At 40.8% G+C, this 15707-nt stretch overlaps 1 pseudogene across 1 annotated transcript; it reads right to left on the reverse strand.

Moving 5' to 3' along the window:
• Positions 1-1698: 1698 nt before the first annotated feature.
• On the reverse strand, positions 1699-15249 carry LOC144013808 (DNA-binding protein SATB2-like; annotated as a pseudogene). The gene is made up of 12 exons (XR_013282331.1): positions 15110-15249; positions 13413-13610; positions 13028-13214; positions 10958-11098; positions 10424-10547; positions 9897-10004; positions 7747-7797; positions 7198-7664; positions 6915-7115; positions 6160-6303; positions 5738-5929; positions 1699-3293 (listed from the first exon to the last, which is right to left on the reverse strand). The product of XR_013282331.1 is annotated as a DNA-binding protein SATB2-like (transcript).
• Between the last annotated feature and the right edge of the window lie 458 nt (positions 15250-15707).

The raw sequence follows: 15707 nt of genomic DNA on the forward strand, positions 1-15707 counted from the left end.
GGGCTTTTTCTGTTGTTGTTGTTTTTTTTTCTTTTTATGACGTAACCCGGGCTGATCGACATAGGCGGGGGGCCGGGGGTGGGGGCGGCATTTTACGATCATTTTTATGTGCCAGATGCAAACTGTATGCATACATCAACCTCTGTAAATATATTTTTAATAAAAGATGGCCCCAATAATTTGTCATTTATGAATGAATGACGTCATTGTCGTCCTCTCTCCTCTGTACAGCTTAATGGCGCTGAATGAGGAAAACGCTTCTGCACCACTCGGTCCAACCTTGCTTTCTGATAATGTCATCTTTCTCGCAACTGTTACTATAACAACCATGTTCTTGGCGCAAATCCATTGCCATGTGTGGTAAATCAGGCGCAAATTTGCTCCCAGCTGCCAGAATTTGTGGGCGTGTTTGCGCCGGTATATGATTAGAGCAATATCCTTAGTGAATAGGTGGGTAACCGGGCGCAGACTGCGGGTGCACTTGTGGTACAATATTTCGCGCTATTAGCGGACGCAGCGCATTCTTAGTGAATATGCCCCTGAATGTTTGAACGTACTTGAAAATATGTTCAAACGTATAGCATTTACTTTCAAACATATTTGAAAGTGCGTGCATTCACATGCGAACGTACCGGTACCGGCAAATACGTTCGAAATAAATTGTTCAAACGTAATTAAATAACTACTTAATTAATAACGTACTGTATTTGCCAGTGAAAAATGTTTACTCCACATTGGCAGTTCCATAGCTTTGAATTGCTTTTCATTGTTGCGCAACTGTTCAAAGCGCTGCATCACATTTAAAGAAAGACCGAGATATGTTGAGGATTTTCTTGTGATGTGTAACAATAAAACGACTTAATGTTTGTATCTTGCTGAGCCAACCGTACATGCGGTTGCCTACTAATCAGCAACATTATGCCAAAAAGTAATCTTCTATTTTCACATCTAAATGTTCAGTACCACATCAAGTCTCAACAAATGTGCAATTGAAGTTATTTGATGTAAAAGAATGTTGATTTTAAAGCCTATACATACACAGACACACACGGTCTTGTGTCGTGCTCAGCGGTTTGTAAAGTTCTGTCGCTCTGAGTATTAGCTTGTTTATCAAAGTGTGCATTAACATGCTTAGGGGAGGGTGTGTGTATAATGTGTGTGTACGTGTGTGTGAGAAAAATGACAGACCATGTGAGCAGAGGATCACAGGTGTGTTTGCAAGCTCCACAGAGAGCCTCCTTCCTCCAAAAGCCCTCCGCCCCCGGCCCTGAGCATCCTGAGTAATATCAGCCTGCAGAGCACCTGCGTCCTTATGCCACAACACGCACGCACACACGCAAGCACGCCTAATGGCCCTTCATCGGTCCGCCATACGGCTCTAATAGCCAGCTGTGTGCAAAGAGCCAACGGAGCGTGCCAACAGTCACTGATGCACTTGTAATATTATATGAAAGCGAATTTCACGCAAACGTTCAAAAAACACTTCAAACTCAGACACAACTCAGTTATACTTGCAAACGTTTCAGGCTCTATGTGTTATTATAGCTGCGAAATGTGTATTCTAAGTGGAAAAAGAAGTAACTGTTGTCTCTTTTTCACATCAAAGAAGTCAAGGAGCGAGAGTAGTAAATCTTTATTTACTGCAGTAAATATAAAAGTTGTAATAAATACTGTTGTTTATTGCTGTGCTGTTGAGTTTCTACGGAAGAGGATTATGGCCAGTGAAGAGAGGGAAAAAGAAGTTTGGCAGGATTCTCACTTTATTCTCAGAATTCTGGGTTTAAAGTGAGAATTATGACTTTAATAAAGTCAGAATTCTGAGATTAACTCATTCACTGCCAGTCTTTATAGAAAATTTTTACATTTCCAATACTCACGTGATATTACATTCAATAATTATATATAAACCGAATCTACCAAATAACAGAATAGACTCCCTACTTTTTGTCCCGTCCCGTTCTTTTATAATTGACAGCAGAAAAATGTAGGTTTGCCAAAATACAGCCATTTCTCCCATGGACTCTGAAACTGTGTTTATTTCCTATAAAATGGGGCAATGATGTCATCTACCGGTGGTTGGGCATCAGTAAAGTTGTTTCCAAGTTTGATATTTACAGTGGAGCATGCTCAGATTCGCCCCCATTTCGCACCGCTCTAAAAAATACAATTGACAAGTATACTTGTCAAAGGCAGTGAATGTTAAAGTCATAATTCTCACTGTCAGAATTCTGAGAATAAAGTGAGAACTTTAAAGTCAGAATTCTGACTTTATTCTCAGAATACTGACTTTAAAGTTCTCACTTTCTTTATTCTCACTTTAAAGTCAAGAACTCTGACTTCATTAGTGTTATTATTCTCACTTTAAAATCTGAAGTCAGAATTCTGACTTTAAAGTGAGAATTCTGAGAATAAAGTCAGAATTTTTACTTTAAAGTCAGAATTCCAAAGTCAGAATTCTGTGAACAAAGTGAGAATCCTGCCAAACTTTTTTTTTTCTCTCTCTTCACTGGCCCTAATCCTCTTCCATAAGTTTCACATGAAGTTCAGTTGGTGCAGTAACAATGGAACAATAAATTATATGTAGATGTATACAATGAAACTGTGGCTCCACTTTTGTGTGGCGGTTTTGGTGTTGTTGCGCCCATGTGGCTCCAAACAATTGCATTAAATGTGGAGATAATCAACCAATAATGACAAGAAAGGACATCAAATCTCACAGTTTTTTCCTGTTGTTATCTCTGCTGCCCTGCAGAATTTGGGCTGTCCGGGCTGCTATATGGAGACATGGATGATGATGTTGCTGCTTTCCCATCATCCCGCTCCTCTCGATCCGTTTCAGCCTCTTTCTCCGTTGCTAACGCATCTGCTGAACCTCTTCCATCTTCACTCGAGTCCATGGGCACGAAGAGCTGCTCCTCTTCTCGTACCGCCTCGGAGGGACATTCCCGGTTTCCCTCCTCAGGGCCTGACTCCCTGGAATTGTGGTGCTTGAAATTGTAGCGCTGGTTCTGGAAGAACTTGACAATGGTGTGCTTAGGCAGGTCCAGCTGGGCTGACAGGGTGTGGATGGCCTCCTGGTCAGGGTAGAGCCCCACATCACCAATGAAGCTCTGCAGGATGCCCAACGCCTCCAAGGAAATTCGGGTTCGTGAACGGGCCTTTTTTGCTTCTCCAAGGCCAGGGCTCATTCCATGCTGAGGCTCACTTGCGGACCCAATAAGGAGGGGTAACGCTGTAAGTTGTGGGTCCACGTGAAGAGGGGATAGGGCTCTCAGAGGTGGCAGTGGAGGTGCCTGTCCAAAAAAGGAAAAAAAGAAAAAAAGGTACATGTCATGGACCTTCAGTCTTCATCTCTCAAACCCTGCAGGGTTGGAATTCTAGAGTAAATTTGTGGGAGGTCATTTTAAAGCTGTACAACTTCTTTTCTTTTTTGGACAGGCACCACCACTGCCACCTCTGAGAGCCCTATCCCCTCTTCATGAGAAAATTTAAGAAAAAAAATATAGTAAAATAAGAAAATTATTACTTCAAATAAGCAAAATTATCTGCCAAAAGAACAAGAAAAATGTACTTAAATTTACCTGTAAGATTTAGAAAAATAAGAAAATAATACTATTCCATATCAAGCACAGCGGTCTTGAAAGTAGTATTTTATTTTTTTATACAAAAAAACAAGTTACATTGACTTTTTCAAAGCTTTAATAAATATAACTATTTTCTTAACGTGCATATGTATTTTTACTCTACCACTAGACCACTGAATTTGGATGTCAGAATATTGGAAAGATGAAAAATGAGCTTAGTAAATATAACGAAACTTGCACGTTTGTCTGATTGTTTTCATACTTCTAATTTTTCCATTTATCTTTTTTCTCAATTATGCAACATCTTAGAATAAGAACATTTATCTTATGAAACCCCAGTTCAGGGCATTTGATGTTGGTTAATTGTCATCTTAAAATGTGGAAAATGCTTTTTTTTAAGCCTCACGGTACTTAAAACTGGCTGTTAACACTCAAGGCTAACACTGCTTGATCAAATAAGATAATTAAGTGAAAAGTATCTAAAAATAAGCACATTGATTATGTCTGACAATTCCATTTTAAGTAATAACTTGTCAAAGCAAAATAAGCAAATTTAGGTTACATTTAAGAAATTATATCTTAGCTACGATTTCGGTTTTTGCAGTGTGCTAAACGCAGAATATTGAATTTCGAATCGCTACTGCCACCTGTGGCCATAAATGAAACTACACATCCCCTTCTACACGTACACAATGCGCAGATGATGCCACATCAACAGACAAAGGGCGGGAAATTCAAACTCAAATCCAGTCTGAAGTCAAGCCAAGTCAAGTCATCTTAATTTATATAAGACTAGTGGCCAGAGGCTTGCAGGATTACGCATCGTGAACAGCTACTAAGGTGTTAATCTACAAATTAGAAGATGTTTCAGTCAAAAATGGTCAAATAAAAAGGCTATTGTAAAGATTTCTTTGCTCAAGTTGTTACAAAGAGAAAAGTGTAATTTAAACATTTTAGGAGTTAAATGGTGTCCGGGGCTGGTGTTATTTCTAGTGTTGTTCCGATACTGTTTTTTGGCTCCCGATACCGATACCGATACTCAGCTTTGCAGTATCGGCCGATACCGATACCATACCGATACTTAAGTGTTTTTTTTTTTCCTCAACATAAAAAAGCTGTCCTGCCATTGGTTCAGAGCATTCAAGGGCCAATAGGATATCTTAGATCGGCATGCAGTGAACATGTCACATACCAGTGAATGTCGTGCACCAGCAAGACACAAGATGCTGCATCCAAAATCCTATATTAGCGTTGGAATTAATGGTATCGGCATGTTACTTGTGAGTAGTCACCGATACCGATACCACTGTTTTAATGCAGTATCGGCAACTCTGCCGATACCAGTATCGGTATCGGAACAACACTAGTTATTTCATCGCGTTAGATTAACTCGACAGTGTTAAATTAACTCTGCCTTTGCACCTGCCCTTTTCCATTTTGAGAAACACAAATCATCACCATTTTCGTCAAACTCCTTTCCTTTGCTCATCACTGGAAAACACTAACATTCAATAAAAGGTGTTTGATAATTTAACTCTGTTTAGTGAGTTAAAAATGTACTCTCTCACAGTGTTAAATATTTAACTACTTTAAAAATGTTGATTTCACTGGAGAGTGTGGAGTTATATAAACTATGAAAAAGTGTTCAAATCAACTCAAGTCAATTAATCACTGGAGTTTTTGCTGTGTGCTGCTCCTCCAACGCAGTGACATGAATGGAAATGTATCAAAGCAAAAGTGTGACTGGCCAGCTAAATTCTCACATTCCTAACAACCACGTTTTGAGAGTGTATTACCAGGGTGGAGTGGCCTGTACACCCAAAAACGTGAACCTGGCATCAAAAACCTGCGGGCCATCAAATAGAAGGGATCTAAATAGAGATAATGGCAATTCCTTTTTCTCTCCATCAAAAATTACAGGCTGTGTTTAGAATAATACTGAGGTCGAGCCTGACTGGCAAGTATTTGGGGTTTTTCTGGGAGAGGTAGGGGACTGTGTGGGCAGCTCGTTGACCATGTCTATTTTCAATGACTTACGATGCAAAAACAAGACAAAGACAAGCCGCAAAGCAGGAAACATTGCCCTCTACAAATTCTGTAACTGTATAACATTTGATTTGGCCCCACAATTCCTTAATTCAATATGCTTGTACCTGATGCTCCGGGATGTGCAGGACAGCAGGGAGCTTATCACCGTGCTGCTGCCTCGCCTCCTCCTCATAAACACGATCACGTTCAGCCTGCGGGATGGAAAGAAACCTGCGGATGGTGCACAGGTTCTCCCACAGTGTGCGGTTTTCTTGGCTTGGGCTTTCTTTCCATCTGAGTAGTTCACACAGCCAACCCTGGCAGATGAGGTGACAGTGACAACATTTGAACATTTGCCCACTAAAGTACAAAAAACCTGCAAGAAAACAGCATGTCGAGAAATGAGGGGGTTGCCTTATTTTTTTTGCACCAGCTGTTAGATGGAATTTAATACTTCTAATGTGATCAAACCTCCATCATCTCGGCTTTCTTTTAGTAACTGAAATAAACAAAGCTGTTAACAGGAAACAGAAACCTAAAAACTTACTTGGCTTTTGTTAGCAGAGACCTTGGCGAAAAGACATTGGGAGACCTTTGCCCTCTTCATCTCCTGTTGGATCTCCTCGTAGATCCTCGGTGTGATGTTCACTAGCGAATCCATCTTAGGGTGGGATTCCGCACTGGACTTGGTCTGCAGACAAAAACTAAAACCTGAGGGTTCTTTTCAATTAATCAATTTTTGATTCTGTTCAATCTGATTATATAAAGTTTTCTATTCAGATTATTCTTGTATTAATGTTATTGGTGTCTTAAAGCAGTGGATGTATAATGGAAATTACTACTTGATAACCCATAAAATGCATGATTCAGGTCTTGAGTCAGAAAGGCTTGAATCATGCCTGCAAGGATTTGGATAACCTGGAATAAGATGTAACCAGCAAGTGTTTGTATGGAACTAATGATCAAAGGGCTGATTTGGAGACCAGAAAAACCCTGCCAGAGTTTGCTTTTAGCCCCAGGTGCTAGCTAGCAAGCTCCCTAGCTAGCTAACTAGCTAGCACAAGGGGCTAAAGCCAAACTCTGGCACGGTTTTTACTTTCTGGACCTGAATTTTCCACCTGACAATAACAAAACTACTTTCAACTCTACATTTCCTTGCATCTGTGTTATTTCAGCGCGGTGTATATGCTACAAACTGTATTGAATATTTTCTGAAATCTAAAAAAAAAAAAAAAAAAAGTACCTAAAAATAAAAATTATTCATCAAATTAACATTTTCCTAAGAATAAAGAACTTGTGTACCTCCATGTGTTTGTGAGTGTTGCCATTGGATATGTGATTGTGGTTTGTTTGAGTATTCCTCTCTCGCTCTCCCTGGTAGATGCGATCTCGTTCTCCTTCTGGTAGACCCAGAAAAGCCTGCATGGCCTTTAGGTTGACCAGCAGTGACTGTGAGGCAGAGCGGGGATCTTCCTCCTTGCGTAGGATCTCCGACAGCAAACCCTGCTCATGTATGAAGAATTGTTAGTTGGCATGTTGGTTGGGATTATTGGTTTTACAAGCTAAGATCATTTGGTCAGTTTACCTGTGTGCGGTTAAAAGCCACGCGGGCAAAGACAGCTTGAGAGACACTGGCTCTCTTTAGCTCACTCCGAACTCGGTGGTAGATATCAGAAGCCACTTCAGATCCTGAATACGGGGGCTCTGAAAGGCCCTTGCATGTCCGTGAAATGGGCGGGTGGTTGACGTATGGCTGGGGGAGCCCATGTGCGGGCTGCTGGGAGAGCAGGCGTCTGACGACCAGTTGCTGGTTGATGAGGTGCGCCACAGCAAGCTGATGGCGCATGAGTTGCGGAGGCAGGAGGCCAGCATGTCCCAGATGAGGTGGAGCTTGGGAGTGCAAGGGGGGGCTGGGGGAAGGATTGGTGGAGCGTGTCAGGGTGGAGTTCTGCTGCTCTATTAGGCGAGTTTTGATTGTTCCAGGGCCACCCAGGTAGGGTAAAAGAGATGGAAGACGCTTGCTGAGGACGCTTTGCTCCCAATCTTTCTCCACTGTGTAAATACACAGAAAAAAATGTTGTAAAGAAGCTTTTGGCTTCAAATCCAAGCAAGTCACAGAAACGATTAAGTGTACCGTTTACATCAGATTTGTCCTGGGGCTGCCACAATGTCTCTGCGTATTCACCTAAACAAGTTATAATCAACAAATCAGATCGTAAGACGTGTCATAGAATAAGGTCACAAGGCATTTTTACAATTCATTCATTTTTCATCTGTCCTTGTTCTGTAGTGCTTATCCACATTAGGGTCACAGGTAACTGGAGCTAAATCTGGGAGAGAACAAGTTTACACCTTGGACCAGTTGTCATTCAAGCTCAAGGAGAATATACAAATAAGCAATCACACCCACTTTGGCACTCATAGACAATTTTAGATCAGTCTTCACAGAGGTGGAAAATCCAGGTCCAGAAAGTAAAAACACTGCCACAGTTTGGCTTTAGTCCCTTGTGCCAACTAGCTAGCTAGAAGTTAACCAAGCACCCGGGGTGCTACCTAGCGGGCTCCCTCGCTACCACCTAGGGCTAAAAACAAACGGTGGCAGGTTTTTACTTTCTGGAACTGGATTTGCCACCTCTTGACATGCAAGTTATTTTTTTTTTTTAGTATGTAGGAAGAAACAGAGAACATGCAATCTCCACACAGTTGTTCCAACAGAAATTGGAACCCACAATCTCCTGATTGTGAGGCTTACGAGATAACCACTTTCCCAGCATTCTGCCTCAATAAATGTAAAATTGTAATCAGTTTTAGTATCTATCGTTTCATCTTTTCTAGCTTTAGAAATCACTTGTGCAATATTAGGCTAGCTCACGCATCAGCGATGATCGTCACACTTTGCACTATCTAAGGTAGCAAATGCGTTGAGCAAAGAACCCTCCTGACTGAAAGCTATGCTCTCGAGATAACAGATGGACATTCCCCACACTGTGGGAAGAATCCAGACGGATAAAACGAGACAGATTCCAGATCACCTGGTGAGGTTCTTATTGAATGATCTCCAGTGCACTGTAAAGCTCTTTCAATTGTTTGAACTGTTCATTTACTTCATACAAAATTGAACCTGTTCATTGACCCCCTTTACTGTATGAACTTACCGATCAAAGAAGAAAAATCATGCATTTTCATACTTACTGCTCAGAAAGAGCAGTACACATCCTAGACTGGTCAGTAAGGCAGAAATCCAAAACACGAGAGTGAGAGGATTTCTCTCATTCCTGTTCCTTTATTTACCTAAATGTTCTTTTCCTTTTTACTTTCCTGTTAGGGGCTCGCCACAATGCATCCAACTACCCTAATGTCTTCCCTCACTACATCTATCAACCTTCTCTTAGGTCTTCCTCTGGCTCTCCTTCCTGGCACCTCTAACCTCATCACCTTCTACTGTGTGCAAACCATCAAAATTCTGTACACCATTTGTCCCCAAAACATTTAACCTTGGCTGTCCCAACCCAGTCACACAAAGAGAAAACCTCAACATCTGCATTTCCACCGCCACTACCTTTGTTTCCTGCTGTGTCTTCAGTGCCACTGTCTCTAATTTGTACATCATAATTCTCTAAAGTTTCTCCTTCATTAAAGCAGAAACACCCTGTTACAAATTATTAGAAACACGACACCACTTCAAACTGCAACCTTCAATGAACTGTTGAAACTTCAACAGTGTCATTTCTTAAATGGCTTTTAATTGTATGTCATTAGATTGTGACAGTGTACCTAAAGTCATGGTTGGTGATTCTATGACTGAGTTGTGGAGTTCTTCTATTCTTCTTGTGGGACATTTTGGTTTATTGTTTGATCAATGACCTGACAGCATTTGGTGGGAAGTCCTTTTCAGTTCCTGTGGATTTTAATGACTCGTCCTCACCGTACTGAATCTGTTTCTTGTTACAATGATGTCAGATTGAGGGTCACATAAAAATGGGAGTGAAGCTTGGCAGGGCGTCAAATTTGTGACCACCCTTTGTTAATAAGTGTGTGTGTGTACGTGTGTGAGGATTGGGGGGGTTGATGCTGCTGTTTTCTATTAGGATTTAAAATGGCTTAGTTCTGCAATGTGTATTAAGTGTGACATTAATGTGAACCACGTGTGACGGTTCCTTCCGACCATGAGCCGTCACTGACATATGGCACATGAGCTTGACACTTTAGCTCGAGCACACACAAAAATGCGACTTAAAGGGAGAAACGGAAGAGCAGAATCATTGTGTGAATGTGAGCCATCACCTTGGATGCTTGGATGTTTGTACCGTTTGTACCAGTGTCCAAACTCCTGGCATTTGGACATGGACCATTGGCATAGTGGGAACTGTTGACGATGGAAGAAATCATACTCTAGAGAGAGAGAGAGAGAGAGAGAGAGAGAGAGAGAGAGAGAGAGAGAGGAGAGAGAGAGAGAGAGAGAGAGAGAGAGAGAGAGAGAGAGAGACGAGAGAGAGAGAGAGAGAGAGAGAGAGTATTGGGGTCAATACAATATGTTCCAATAATGTAAATTACAATTCCTAATTTACTTATTGTATGCTTGTGTAAGCCAGCTCCCTACAGACAAAGGTGGCAAATCCAGGTCCAGAAAGTAAAAACCCTGCCACAGTTTAGCTTTAGCCCCAGGTGCTAGCTAGCGAGCTACCTAGCTAGCTCTCTCCGGGTGCTTGTTTACCTGCTACTGAGCTAGCTAGCTAGCACAAGGGGCTAAAGCCAAACCGTGGCACGGTTTTTACCTTCTGGACCTGGATTTGCCACCTCTGTCGACAGACCTGGGAAAGCGGACACTCCTTGGGCAGAGCGTTCTGATTGGTCACTCTGAGCAGCTCTTTGAGGGCTTTCCTCACTGTGGCATGCGTCCACTGTTCGGAGGGCAACTCCTCCAGCCGGGCAAACCTGCACACACGTGGAAAGCTGATTTGAATACACACACCAAAAGGTCGACGGCTCCCCTCTTTGGTGGAGGTTCACATGCATGCCAGATCACCACGCCAGCATCTACTGAAACGCAAACAGAACACCCTGGTCGCTGAATCAGTGGAGGCTGGTGTTTGTGGATCTCACTGCTTCATTTATCCTCCCTCCCTTCCTTCCTTCCTTGAGTCTTTCCTCTGGTCTCTTGGGGTCTCCCATATCTGTTGGAATTTCGATGTTTCTGGGGTTGATGTAAGATTCTGGTTTTGTAACTCTGTGGGTGTTGGGTTGTGTCTGGTTGGTGATGAATGGATAATTCTGAGCTCTCTATCAAAAAAAACCCCAAAATTGCACATGACACACAATCTATATGTTATGAGCAGATCACACACTCAGGACTGGAGGATCTGTGCAGCAGGATCTGCAGCGTGACCATGTGGTAAACATCCAGCAGCATATCAGCCACAGTTGCCTCTGGAGCATCCGTCAGATTGTGGATGGGCATCGGCTTCCACTGGCCCACTTGATGACGCCTGGATAACACACACACACTTTTGTTATAGGATAAAAGCACATAAGAGAAACTCATTCGTTCTTGGACTTTACCCCACACACTAGAATCCTGCATGCTTATTATAAACAACTTTTGTGATTGAGCCATAACATGCAGCCTAATCAAAGAACCGCTGTCTCGCTTTCAAAATACTTTACTGAGCCAAAGCTATGCCAAATAAAATGGAATCAAAAGGAAAAAATAGACTGTATAATTTGGTTGTGTGACCACACTTGTGGACTGGCGTTGGGATGATGCCAGACAAAAAAAATTAAAAAGAAAAGGCTTAGTATGGGTGGAGGAGGGTCGCATGGAGGGTGTTACCCACTTGGTGTATGCGCCCTGTGTTTAGGACACAACCAGGAATGTCATATCCGACAATGCTTTTATATTTAATCTCAAAAAAACATTTTTGTTATTGAAAAAAAAAACCATACAGTAATTTGTCTTTATTGTCTAAACTTTCTGGCACGCAGGACATTCATGTGGTCGAGCCACCCATCTGGAAAACAGCTACAATCTATTCATTGCTGCTGTTAATAATTCATTACTCATGAATTACCAAACAAACGAGTGGCTGAAATATGGAGTGATGGAACATTTTAGATAAGCGTTTCCCAGACGTGAAATTCCAGAGATATTTTTTCTGTAAATGAAAACAACTATTTTAATAATCGAGTAATCGTTTGGAGCCATTTTTTAATTCACAATTGTCCAAATCCTTTTAGCATATCAACAGTAATTGTTCACTGATTTCTGTAATCCTTCATAAAAGAAGACTGACTATCTTCTGTGTTTCATCAAAATGAGACAATTAAAATCCATCCCCCCTTTTTTTCAATCACTATATGAATATGAATGACGAAATAAACACCAATCACTGGTTAATATACAGTAATGGGGGGGAAATGCTTTTGTAATACACTTTAATGCAAAATTAAAATTAATCCGATTAGTTGATTATTTTATTGAATAATCGATAGATTAATCGATTCTAAAAATATTCGATAGTGACAGCACTAGTGCCAATTAACTCATTTGCTCCCAAAAAACATAAATATGTTCTATTTTAAATGTTTTAAATGTTTTTAAAGTATTTATATGTTTTTTGTTTCTTATTGAGTGTTTTTTGTGCTAGCGCATACGGAAGGCTTTGTTGCAGCCTCTCAACTGCAGCGAATGGGTGAAAAAAAAAGAAGTAGTAATTACAAAAACGGCCAGCAGATGGCAGCAGAGTATAAGAGATCAACCAGCACCGTGTTGAAAATGAACTGTTTTTCCCCACAATTCTAATCAGATTTTTGAATAATGATGATACTTAGCTATATTCAAATGTTATTTGCTGCAAAAACTGAAATAGATAGAATATACATTTTTTCCTGATGAAAGAAGGGATTCTAATCTTTCTTTTGGTAGGTTCCATGTTTTTATAGCAAAATAACACAATATTCTGTGGGCCTTGCAAAATCAGTGAAAAATCCAGTAAAACAGCCAGGAGAAAAGGGCTGCTTGCTGGGTTGCTTAAGTGAAAATGGATGGGAGTGAATGAGTTAAGAAGGTATTGATATTTTGCTAGACTTGCGCAGATAGAAGAGAGCAGCTGCTCCGCTGTGTGCCATTGTGGGAGTGAACGCAGCAGACTCTCAGCCAATTGAAGCGGCTCCCCTCATTAATGGATGCAAATTCAGCAGAGGGAGCAAAGAGAGGCACGCTACAAGCGGAAGGACTCACTTGAGTGGAGTCCATGCAGTTGTTCCACGTGCATTTACAGTTCAAAGAACCGCAAGAAGGTCTCCACTATCAATGTAAATTCTGAAATTAAACTTCTTTGTGGCCACTTTTCATTTTTTTCTTTCACATCACATCCAAGACTCCGTAGTTACCAATGAAGCCAAGAACCGAAACACACAACCCACCTCGGGCCTGTGCAGCCGAACCCTGCGAGTACCCCAAGGACATCAGCGCGGTCTCCACCAGTTGTGTGAACAGGACATCTTTCCGGATCAGCACAAATTCGGCGTGACGGTGACTATGCTGCTCGCCGTCACTGTCCATGTCTGCATATTCCACAACACAGTAGACCGGGATTGTCACACCTGGTACAGAAAAAGGTATAAAAATACACGATAGACACGTTAGATGTTAAAGATAATGATGGAAAAAAGTCACAATTCTTTAACGCCCTAAAGATGCCACATCACTTTTACCTTGAAGTGGTGCATCTTAAGTGAGAGACAAGCTTTGTAAATCAGGGCGGAGCTAAGTTTAGCCCGGGAGTCCTGCCGCAGTCTCACCTCCCGGCCTCAGCGGTGCGTCGCTTTTGTGTCGAGCTTTCGGAGTGTCCGAGCTGCCGTTGACCTCCAGAAGGTTCATCTTGCACAGCAGGCGTCCGCTCGGAACGTTGCTCCCGCCCTTGACGCCGCCGCCCTCCTCGGGGTTGTCTCGAAGACTGTCGGTTCCCCCAGCTCCGCCTGGGTCACCTGGCAAAGAACCTGGAAAAAGATTAAGCAAGAAGGAAAAGTTCATTAAAGTCAAAGTTCGTATGTTGAAGCCACACTGAATAGACATGTTTTTCTATACATTAAATTGTAGTCCTGAAAGATGAAGATATCAAACAATACTGCAGCTTCTATATCAAATGGGCACCTTCAACATCATAACACCAGGTAAACACAAATGCCATGTTTAGCCTTAAATGTCATACAAATTATTTCGTTTATAAATATTTTAACCTAAAAATTCATGAGCAGTTCAATATGAACCCAATCGAATTCATGCGGATCAGACTTATTTGATGTTATGGCAACACAATTGGCCCAAAGCTAAAGTTGGGGGCAGTATTAGGTTTAGGCCTATTATGTTTATTTTATTCACACACTGATCCCTATATGTATGTATGTATGTATGTATGTATGTATGTATGTATGTATGTATGCATGCATGCACTTTTTTAAAATGATATTTATTGCAAATTACTTTGTGGACACCATGCCATGGCTTGCCTCTTGAGCCAGTTTCGGAACCCCTGTTCTATATGACGTAAATAAAATAAAATAAAATAAAGGGTGTTATTATTGCACACAAATCAGACAGAACGAAAGACAGCAGCCATCTGGACTCACAAGCATTTGAAATAGTAGAAAAAAAAATGTAACCATAGAATATTGTGGTTGGGGGAATCTAAAAAAAAAAAAAAAAATGTTGATGGACACTCTACAGTTTAGACAGTCACAGATCTTTGTGGAGCTGAGCTTGAACTGGACCTTAATTTAAAATATATATTATATGATAATACAATCACGATCTAAACAGGCTGACCTGTAATGCAAAGTAGAACATAACACATATTGGCATCCAAAAAGTTAAAAAGCATCCACTTCAGGTCAAGACACATGGATACAAATATTGCGACTGGGATTGATTGTTCGTGAGTTCTTGATATACAATCAAAAACCCCTTCGGTGGCATAACTTTGAAATGAAAATGTTGAATGCATCGCAACTTTTTTTTTTTTTTTTTTTTTTTTAACACTCAACCTCACTCAATGTGTAATCTAGGAATGAAACACCACTATTAGTTATATCAATAAATTACAAGCAACATTTAAAATATGTTCCATAAGTAGTCAACTTTTACTGTGACAAAAGAATAAATAAATAAATAAATAAATAAATAAATAAATAAATACATGTTGAGAATATACCAGGGCATGAGGTATGCTTCATACATTTAAATTATTTCATAAATTAAATGAATTAAATTAATTATTTATTTTCTATAGAATTTGTGTTAATTTACAGCTGAACATGTGAAAATTGAACGGCTCATTAGTGATTACAAGAATGATCTTAATTCATATGAATTAAACTATTTTATCGATTTTTAAGTGTTTTTACCGACACCCTGATTCTTACTTCTTAATTGTAATTTGAACACAAACGTGGAAGTACTTTTTTTTTTTTTTTTTTTTTTTTTTTTTTATGTTACTTACTTTTCATGATGCCATCTTGCTCACGAGTGAATAAAGTCCGTCCATCGGGGAAGTTGTGCGACTGCAACTTTTGCTTGGCAGGCTCACACGCGCACACGAGATGTGAACACGAAGAGTGACAGAGATGCAAATGCTGCAGCTTCAGCTGCTGAGTGAGAGGACAGAGGAGGGAACGGAGGCTGGCAAGTAAAGTGGGAGGGGGCCCAGTGACACAGTGGCCCTGAATATCTTGATTACGCTCTGCCAGTGGTGGGAAGTTGAGATGATTGATAGAACAAAATTGTTTTGCTTTTATACATTTCAGAATCTATGGTTTAAAACTGATCAGTAGGGACACCGGGGCTCGTTGTATCACGGGTAAGTTGTCACATTGTAATTTTCTTCTCCACCAGAGGGCGCAACGAATAAGTGGAATACTAGTTTTCTTCGTATAAATGGTCAGGCGTTGTGTACTGTCTGAGAAGAGAATAGCGCTATGTGAGCTGAGATGAGTGCCAGTTATTTGTTTTGCACAACCCAAAGTAAAAATTGTCACCTTCATATAATTTGAAGCAGGCGGCATACATAGACAAATTCTAGCAGCAAGTAATGTGAACTC

This window comes from Festucalex cinctus, chromosome 2 (assembly GCF_051991245.1).
Source record: "Festucalex cinctus isolate MCC-2025b chromosome 2, RoL_Fcin_1.0, whole genome shotgun sequence".
Lineage (NCBI taxonomy): Eukaryota > Metazoa > Chordata > Actinopteri > Syngnathiformes > Syngnathidae > Festucalex > Festucalex cinctus.